This window comes from Macaca mulatta, chromosome 1, assembly GCF_049350105.2.
Source record: "Macaca mulatta isolate MMU2019108-1 chromosome 1, T2T-MMU8v2.0, whole genome shotgun sequence".
Lineage (NCBI taxonomy): Eukaryota > Metazoa > Chordata > Mammalia > Primates > Cercopithecidae > Macaca > Macaca mulatta.
In genome coordinates this window covers 83,801,593-83,809,902 of record NC_133406.1, presented here as the reverse complement: position 1 = coordinate 83,809,902, position 8,310 = coordinate 83,801,593, and positions in this window count along the sequence as shown.

Below are 8,310 nucleotides of genomic sequence, written 5' to 3'. Positions count from 1 at the left end.
GGTCAATTCTCAGACCTCACACTCCAGTTGACTTAGTAGTATTTGACACCGTAGATCACTTTGTCTTCATTGGATCACTTAGACTTAGTAGTATTTGACACCGTAGATCACTTTCTTCTTTTGAATTCCAGATGATCATATATGTCTGGCTTTCTTCCTCTCTGCCTACTTCTTCTCAGTCTTCTTTGGAGCTGTCACTCAGTCCCTAAACTCTAAATGTTGAGTTCCTTTGCCCTTGGAGCTCCTCTCTAATTTCTATCAGCACCTACTTCCTTGGTGATCTCGGCTAGTTTTAAGACCATGTTGATGATTTCCAAATTTATATCTCCAGCCCAAACCTCTCTCCTAAACCCCAGGTTCATATCCAATAATCTACCTGAAATCACTAAAAAGTCTAATTAAGCATCTCAATCTTAACACATCCAAAACTGAGCTCTTTATATTTCCAAAACCTGTTCCCTCACAGTCTTCTCTATGTTAAGCAATAGCAACTTCATGCAGTTGCTCAGGTGAAAACCCTGGTCCCATTTACCACCACCCCCCACACTTTTTTTTTCTCATGCCTATATCCATTAAGTCCTAGCCATCTTCCTATCATTGTAAAATATCCAGAATGCCACTTCGCACACCTCCACTGCCACCACCCAAGTCCAAGCCACTATATCATGTCGCACTTAGGTTACTGCAATAGCTTAATTGGTTTTCCTTTCTGCTCTACCCTTATTGCCCCCAGTCTATTCTCCAGACAGCAGCTGGAGTAATTTTGTTCAAACACTCGTCAAACCGGTTTTATCCTTCTGCTCAAAACTCTCCAGAGGTTTCCCATCTCACTCAGTGTCCTTGCAGGACCTATAAAGCACTGCATGCGCTGGCTCCCATTACATCCCTGGTTTCCCACCGTGCTTCTCTGCTCATTTGCTCCGCTGTGGCATGCTCACCTCCCTGTTGGTCCTAGAACATACCAGGCTGGCTTCTGCAATGGGACCCCTCATAGGACCTGAAATACTCTTCTCTCACATCTATGTGGCTTGCTGTCTCATTTTCTTCAAGACTTGACTTGAAAGATACCTCAGTGATGTCTCCCCTGGCTACCCTAACTTCCAACATCTCCCCACAGTCCACAACACTTGTTATCCACATTCTTTTTTTTTTTTCCTAGCATTTACCACTATCTGATAAACTATGTACAGATGGTCCCAAGTTATGATGGTTCCACCTACAATTTTTCAACTTTTCGATGATGCTAAAGTGACACACATTCAGTAGAAACTGTCCTCGGAGCACCCATACAACCGTTCTGTCACTTTGTTTAGTATTCATGAGCTCTTCAACATTTTATTTAAAAAATAGGCGGGGCACAGTAGCCCCCGCCTGTAATCCCAGCACTTTGGGAGGTCAAGACGGGCAGATCACAAGGTCAGGAGTTCAAGACCAGCCTGGTCAACATGGTGAAACCTCATCACTACTAAAAAATATATATAAAAATTAGCCAGGCATGGTGGCATGTGCCTGTAATCCCAGCTACTCAGGAGGCTGAGGCAGGAGAACTGCTTGAACCCAGGAGATGGTGGTTGCAGTGAGCCAAGATTGCACCACTGAACTCCAGCCTGAGCTACAGAGCAAGACTCCGTCTCAAAATCAAAAAACAAAAAACAAAAAGGCTGTTAGATGGTTTTGCCCAACTATAGGCTAACGTTAAGTGTTCTGATAACTTTTTTTTTTTTTTTTGAGACAGGGTCTCACTCTGTCACCCAGGCTGGAATGCAGTGGTAAGATCTTGGCTCACTGCAACCTCCACTTTCCGGGTTCAAGCGATTCTCCTGCCTCAGCCTCCCAAGTAACTGGGATTACAGGCACATGCCACCACGCCCAGCTAATTTTTGTTTTAAGATGGAGTCTTGTTCCCATTGTGCAAGCTGGAGTGCAGTAGTGTGATCTCAGCTCACTGCAACCTCCACCTCCCAGGTTCAAGTGATTCTCCTTCCTCAACCTCCCGAGTAGCTGGGATTACAGGTGTGTGCCATTACGCCCAGCTAATTTTTGTATTTTTAGTAGAGACGGGGTTTCGCCATGTTGGCCAGGCTGGTCTCGAACTCCTGACCTCAGTTGATCGATCCACCCACCTCGGCCTCCCAAAGTGCTGGGATTACTGGGGTGAGCCACCGCGCCTGGCGTAATTTTTGTATTTTTAGTAGAGACAGGGCTTCACCATGTTGGCCGTGCTGGTCTTGAACTCGTGACCTCAAGTGATCTGCCCATCTCAGCCTCTCAAGGTGCTGGGATTACAGGCATGAGCCAACATGCCTGGCCATTCTGAGAACATTTAAAGTAGGCTAGGCTAGACTGTGATGTTGGGTATGTTAGGTGTATTAAATGCATTGTCGATTTAGGATATTTTCAACTTAGAGCCAGTTTACTGGGAGATGGCCCTATCCTAAATCAAGGAGTGTTTGCATTTGCTTCATCTTTATTGTGTTTTTTCCCACTACAATGTAGCTCCATAACAATAGGGAACTTTGTTCACTTCTCTATCCCCACAACAGTGTCTGGTACATAGAAGGTACTCCATAAATACTGAATGAATGAATGAATGAATGAATGAATGAGGCATGGGGGACTGGGTGATTTGCCCAAGGTCACTCGGCTAGTACAGAGGAAATTTAATTCCTGAGCGTGAACTGTTGCTTTTTGAAGACAAGGTCTCTCTTGCCCAGGCTGGAGTGCAAGTAGCACAGTCATGGTTCACTGCAGCCTCAACCTCCTGGGCCCAACAGATATTCCCTCCTCAGCTTCCTGAGTAGTTGGGACCACAGGTGGGTGCTACCATATCTGGTTATTTTAAATGTTTTTGTAGAGACAGGGTCTCACTATGTTGTCCAGGTTGGTCTCAATCTTCTGGCCTCAAGCGACCCTCCTGCCTCAGCCTCTTTTTTTTTTTTTTTTTTTTTGAGACGGAGTCTCGCTGTGTCGCCCAGGCTGGAGTGCAGTGGCCGGATCTCAGCTCACTGCAAGCTCTGCCTCCCGGGTTTACGTCATTCTCCTGCCTCAGCCTCCCGAGTAGCTGGGACTACAGGCGCCCGCCACCTCGCCCGGCTAGTTTTTTTGTATTTTTTTAGTAGAGACGGGGTTTCACCGTGTTAGCCAGGATGGTCTCGAACTCCTGACCTCGTGATCCGCCCGTCTCGGCCTCCCAACTGCCTCAGCCTCTTATAGGCGTGAGTCACCACGCCCACCTCAGAGCCTGAACTCTTAACTGTGGAGCTACACTGCAAATAATTATTTCCTTAAAAAAATAATTTTTAGGCCAGACGTGGTGGCTCAGGCCTGTAACCACAGCACTTTTGGGAGACTGCAGCGGGTGGATCACCTGAGGTCAGGAGTTAGAGACCAGCCTGGCCAACATGGTGAAACCCCGTCTCTACTAAAAACACAAAATTAGCTGGATGTGGTGACTCAATGTTTTTGAGACGGAGTTTTACTCTTGTTGCCCAGGCTGGAGTGCAGTGGCGCCATCTCGGCTCACTGCAACCTCCACCTCCCGGGTTCAAGCGATTCTCCTGCCTCAGCCTCCCAAGTAGCTAGTGGTTAAAAAAAAAAAAAGTATTCATAATGACTTTGAGAATGCCTCTTAAGTAGTTTCACTACTTGCATTGTTACTGATTCATTTGCTATCATGATAAAGTTGTAACCCACCTAGTTCTATTTCACTTTTTTCCATAAAATCTAGCTCCTGCATGATCTATTTCACTTTGAGACTAATATTCGCTGCCATAAGAATAGGCCGGGCGCGGTGGCTCAAGCCTGTAATCCCAGCACTTTGGGAGGCCGAGACGGGCGGATCACTAGATCAGGAGATTGAGACCATCCTGGCTAACACGGCGAAACCCCGTCTCTACTAAAAACACAAAAAATTAGCCGGGCGAGGTGGCGGCGCCTGTGGTCCCAGCTACTCGGGAGGCTGAGGCAGGAGAATGGCGGGAACCCGGGAGGCGGAGCTTGCAGTGAGCTGAGATCTGGCCACTGCACTCCAGCCTGGGTGACAGAGCGAGACTCCGTCTCAAAAAAAAAAAAAAAAAAAAAAAGAATCATAGCTATTCAGTAGGGATGCTACTTGGAAAGACAAGTTTGAAACCAGGTTTTGCCCTTCAGTTCTGCAAGGAACAGTATGTATGCTGGCTTGCTTTATCAGAATTTTAGATTCTAGTTCACTTACTATTGTGTCTGGCTTTTTTTTTTTTTTTTTTTTTGAGACAGAATCTCGCTCTGTGGCTGGAGTGCAGTGGTGTGATCTAGGCTCACTGCAACCTCCACTTCCTGGGTTCAAGTGATTTTCCCACCTCAGCCTTCTGAGTAGGTGGGATTACAGGCATGCACCACCATGCCCAGCTAATTTTTATATTTTTAGTAGAGACGAGGTTTCACCATGTTGCCCAGGCTGGTCTTGAACTCCTGACCTCAAGTGATCCTACCACCTTGGCCTCCTAAAGTGCTGGGATTACAGGCATGAGCCACTTTGCCTGGCCAGGCCCTGTGTTTTTGTATCTACTTTCATTTACTCCTCAAAATAACAAATCAGTTAACATATATTAAAGTTACAGAAGCTTAAGGTTGACATGGAGGTGAGCAAGACCACTCATTCATTCTAGCATTAATTTGACAAATTTTTATTCAGATTTACTATATATCAGCCGGGGAGCTATAACGGGAAATACAGCGAACCCCCGTTCTTGTAGCATTCTAGCGGGAGCAGTCAATAAAACAGTAGATAAATGGGCAGCGCGGTGGCTCATGCCTGTAATCGCAGCACTCTGGGAGGCCGAGGTGGGTGGATCACCTGAGGTCAGGAGTTCAAGACCAGCCTGACCAATATGGTGAAACCCTGTCTCTACTAAAAATACAAAAATTAGCCAGTCATGATGGCATGTGCCTGTAGTCCCAGCTACTTGGGAGGCTGAGACAGGAGAACTGCTTGAACCCTGAAGGCGGAGGTTGCAGTGATCTGAGATAGCGCTATTGCACTCCAGCCTGGGCAACAGAATGAGACTCCATCTCAAAAAAAAAACCCGACAAATTAACAAGGTAATTTCAGATTTTGGTAAATACTAAGGAATGTGAAAAAGGGTGTGTGAGCAGAGGGTTTGGCTGGAACTTAAGTGGTGGAAAAAGATTGGTAAGGTCAGATCACATTAGGTTTCTCCTGAGTCAGTGAGTAGTTTAGATTTTATCCAGTGTGCAATGGGAAGCCATTCGAGATCTTTAAGTGGGGAAATGACCTGAAACAATTTGTTTTAAAAGTTTATCTGGAGACTGTGCAGAGGAGTCCAGAGGAGAGTAAGATGCATGGATGGATGCAGATAGATTTAAATTATTTCAAGAGTCCAGGTAAGAAAATAGCAGCTTATGCCTGTGATCCCAGCACTTTGGGAGGTCAAGATGGGGGGGATCACCTAAGGTCAGGAGTTTGAGACCAGCCTGGCCAACATGATGAAACCCTGTCTCTACTAAAAATACAAAAAAATTAGCTGGGCATGGTGATTGGCGCCTGTAATCCCAGCGACCTGGGAGGCTTAGACATAATTGCTTGAACTTGGGAGGCGGAGGTTTCAGTGAGCCGAGCCGACATCACATCATTGCACTCTAGCCTGGGCAGCAAGAGCAAAACTCCGCCTCAGAAAAAAAAAAAAAAAGAAAGAAAGAAAAAGAAAATGGCAAATAGCAGCTTGGATTAGGGCAGAAGTGGTGAGTGAAAAGTTTTGGATGCCCCTTTGGAGGAAGGAGCCTAAATAGGTGATGACAGTGGAATTAAAGGGGGTAGGTTATGACTGAGCAGGTGATGAGCAGCATGGTTTTGACTGCATGCAGGCTTTTCTTATGATTTCTAAAATATCACCCTCAATCCTAATTTTGTCTTCCCTCCCAACCCCCATTTGTTTCTACTACTGCCAAGACTTCAACTTCTACAATTCCTGGCAAAATTAACTGCTCTAATTTATTCTATGTATCACTTAAGAGAATGGCCTTCGATTTAGCCTACATGGGGACAAAGTCTACCTCCTTCATTTGCCGTTTCCTTACCTGTAAAATAGGGCATAAAACAGTACCCACTTCATAGTTGCTAAATTTTGAGTTGGGGCAAACTTTTGCATCCTCAGCATTTAGCAGGCCCTCGATATATTTGCAAATTTGAACGTATTTCCTCTTAAAGATTCTAGACTGTCAAAAAGGGCAAGAGCTTGGGCATTGTTCAAGCACTTACTCACCTACTTGTAATACAATAGCTGAGATTCCCCCCATTTGCTTAAGAGGATGTTTTCAAATTCCTAAAGATTCTTCCAGTCATAGTATTCCCGGTTTTCCTAAGACATTTACCTGAAATTCTTTTTTTTTTTTAGACGGAGTCTTGCTCTGTTGCCCAGGCTGGAGTGCAGTGGCTGGATCTCAACTCACTGCAAGCTCCACCTCCCGGGTTCACGCCATTCTCCTGCCTCAGCCTCCCGAGTAGCTGGGACTACAGGGGCCCGCCACCTCGCCCAGCTAATTTTTTGTATTTTTTTAGTAGAGACGGGGTTTCACCATGTTAGCCAGGCTGGTCTCGATCTCCGGACCTCGTAATCCACCCGTCTTGGCCTCCCAAAGTGCTGGGATTACAGGCGTGAGCCACCGCACCCAGCCTTACCTGAAATTCTTTTAATCTTAAAATATAATTTTCTGGGGTTTTTCATCTGTTAACTTAGACTTTAGTGAACTTTTCTGGAATCTTAAGAGGTGTTTATTGGCTATTTACTTTGCTATTGAAAAGTTGAAACAAAGTGGTGATTCTAGCTAGTCTCCATACATTTTGGGCCAAATTCCAATTCACTCTAGGTTTTTTTTTCTGGGTGGGATTGTCATATAGCAGCTCTGAAGCATCATAGGAAAGAGGATTATCAGCCTAACAGTTACTGAGCATTAACCCAGGGATTAAAGAGCTGGCAGATCCATTTACACCTGAGTCAAAGGATAGCCCTGAGCTCAGAACTACTATGCATACTGGTCAGGTCCTAGTAAATTAAAAATTTCTTCCCAAATTCCGCCACCTCATTTGTAAATAGTAAAAAGTTACCTACTTCATAGGAATATGTAAGAATACATGCCCAATATTAACATAGCATTGTATGAGACAAATTCAATAAATTGACCAGACATCTGTGTACATACACTGAGTGCCAAGTTTATCGGTGCTTTTTTCTATCTGGCTCATTTTATAATGTTCAACTTTACACCTGGACAGTGAGCACATAGTACTATTTGTTTAAACAAATTGAAATTTTGTTTAAACAAGGGACTGTTAACAACCACTTCGTGGGGCAATTTTAAAAAAGGACTTTTAGAGCACTAAGACTTTTTGAGATTTTAGGATTCCAAGAACTCAACCAACCATATCGTCTACTTGTAAATAACTGGTCTTTACCAGATTCCAGCAGGTAACATTAACTTTCTCCCTTACTGGAGACACCTGTTTCTTCTGAAGTGTTTTTCATGAAAAGGCCACTTGGTCCTTTGCACTGAAAAACTGAACAGAGAACATTCAACTACAATTGGCTTTTAGTAACTTATATTTAGAAAGTACCAAGTGTTACCAGTACTTCCCTGTACAAGTACATGCAAAAGATCACACTGAAAACTAGGATGCATGCTAATAAAATCACTCTTAAAATAATTAATTCTCCCATTAAAGAATTTTGTAGTCACCTACAGTCAAAAGACTAAGTTACAGCTAAAAATTTTTTTTTTTTTTTTTTTTTTTTTTGAGACGGAGTCTCGCTCTGTCGCCCAGGCTGGAGTGCAGTGGCCGGATCTCAGCTCACTGCAAGCCTGTAATCCTAGCACTTCGGGAGGCCGACACGGATGGATCACGAGGTCAGGAGATCGAGACCATCCCGGCTAACATGGTGAAACCCCGTCTCTACTAAAAAGTACAAAAAACTAGCCGGGCGAGGTGGTGGGCACCTGTAGTCCCAGCTACTCGGGAGGCTGAGGCAGGAGAATGGCGTAAACCCAGGAGGCGGAGCTTGCAGTGAGCTGAGATCTGGCCACTGCACTCCAGCCTGGGCCACAGAGCAAGACTCCGTCTCAAAAAAAAAAAAAAAAAAAAAAAAAAAAAAAAAAAAAAGCAGTAGGAAGGCAAGCCCAAGGTTGTATCTTATTGACATGAGTCTATTCTTGGCATAGTTACTAACATTTCATATCACTTTTTTTTTTTTTTTTTTGAGACGGAGTCTCCCTCTGTCCCCCAGGCTGGAGTGCAGTGGCGCAATCTCGGCTCACTGC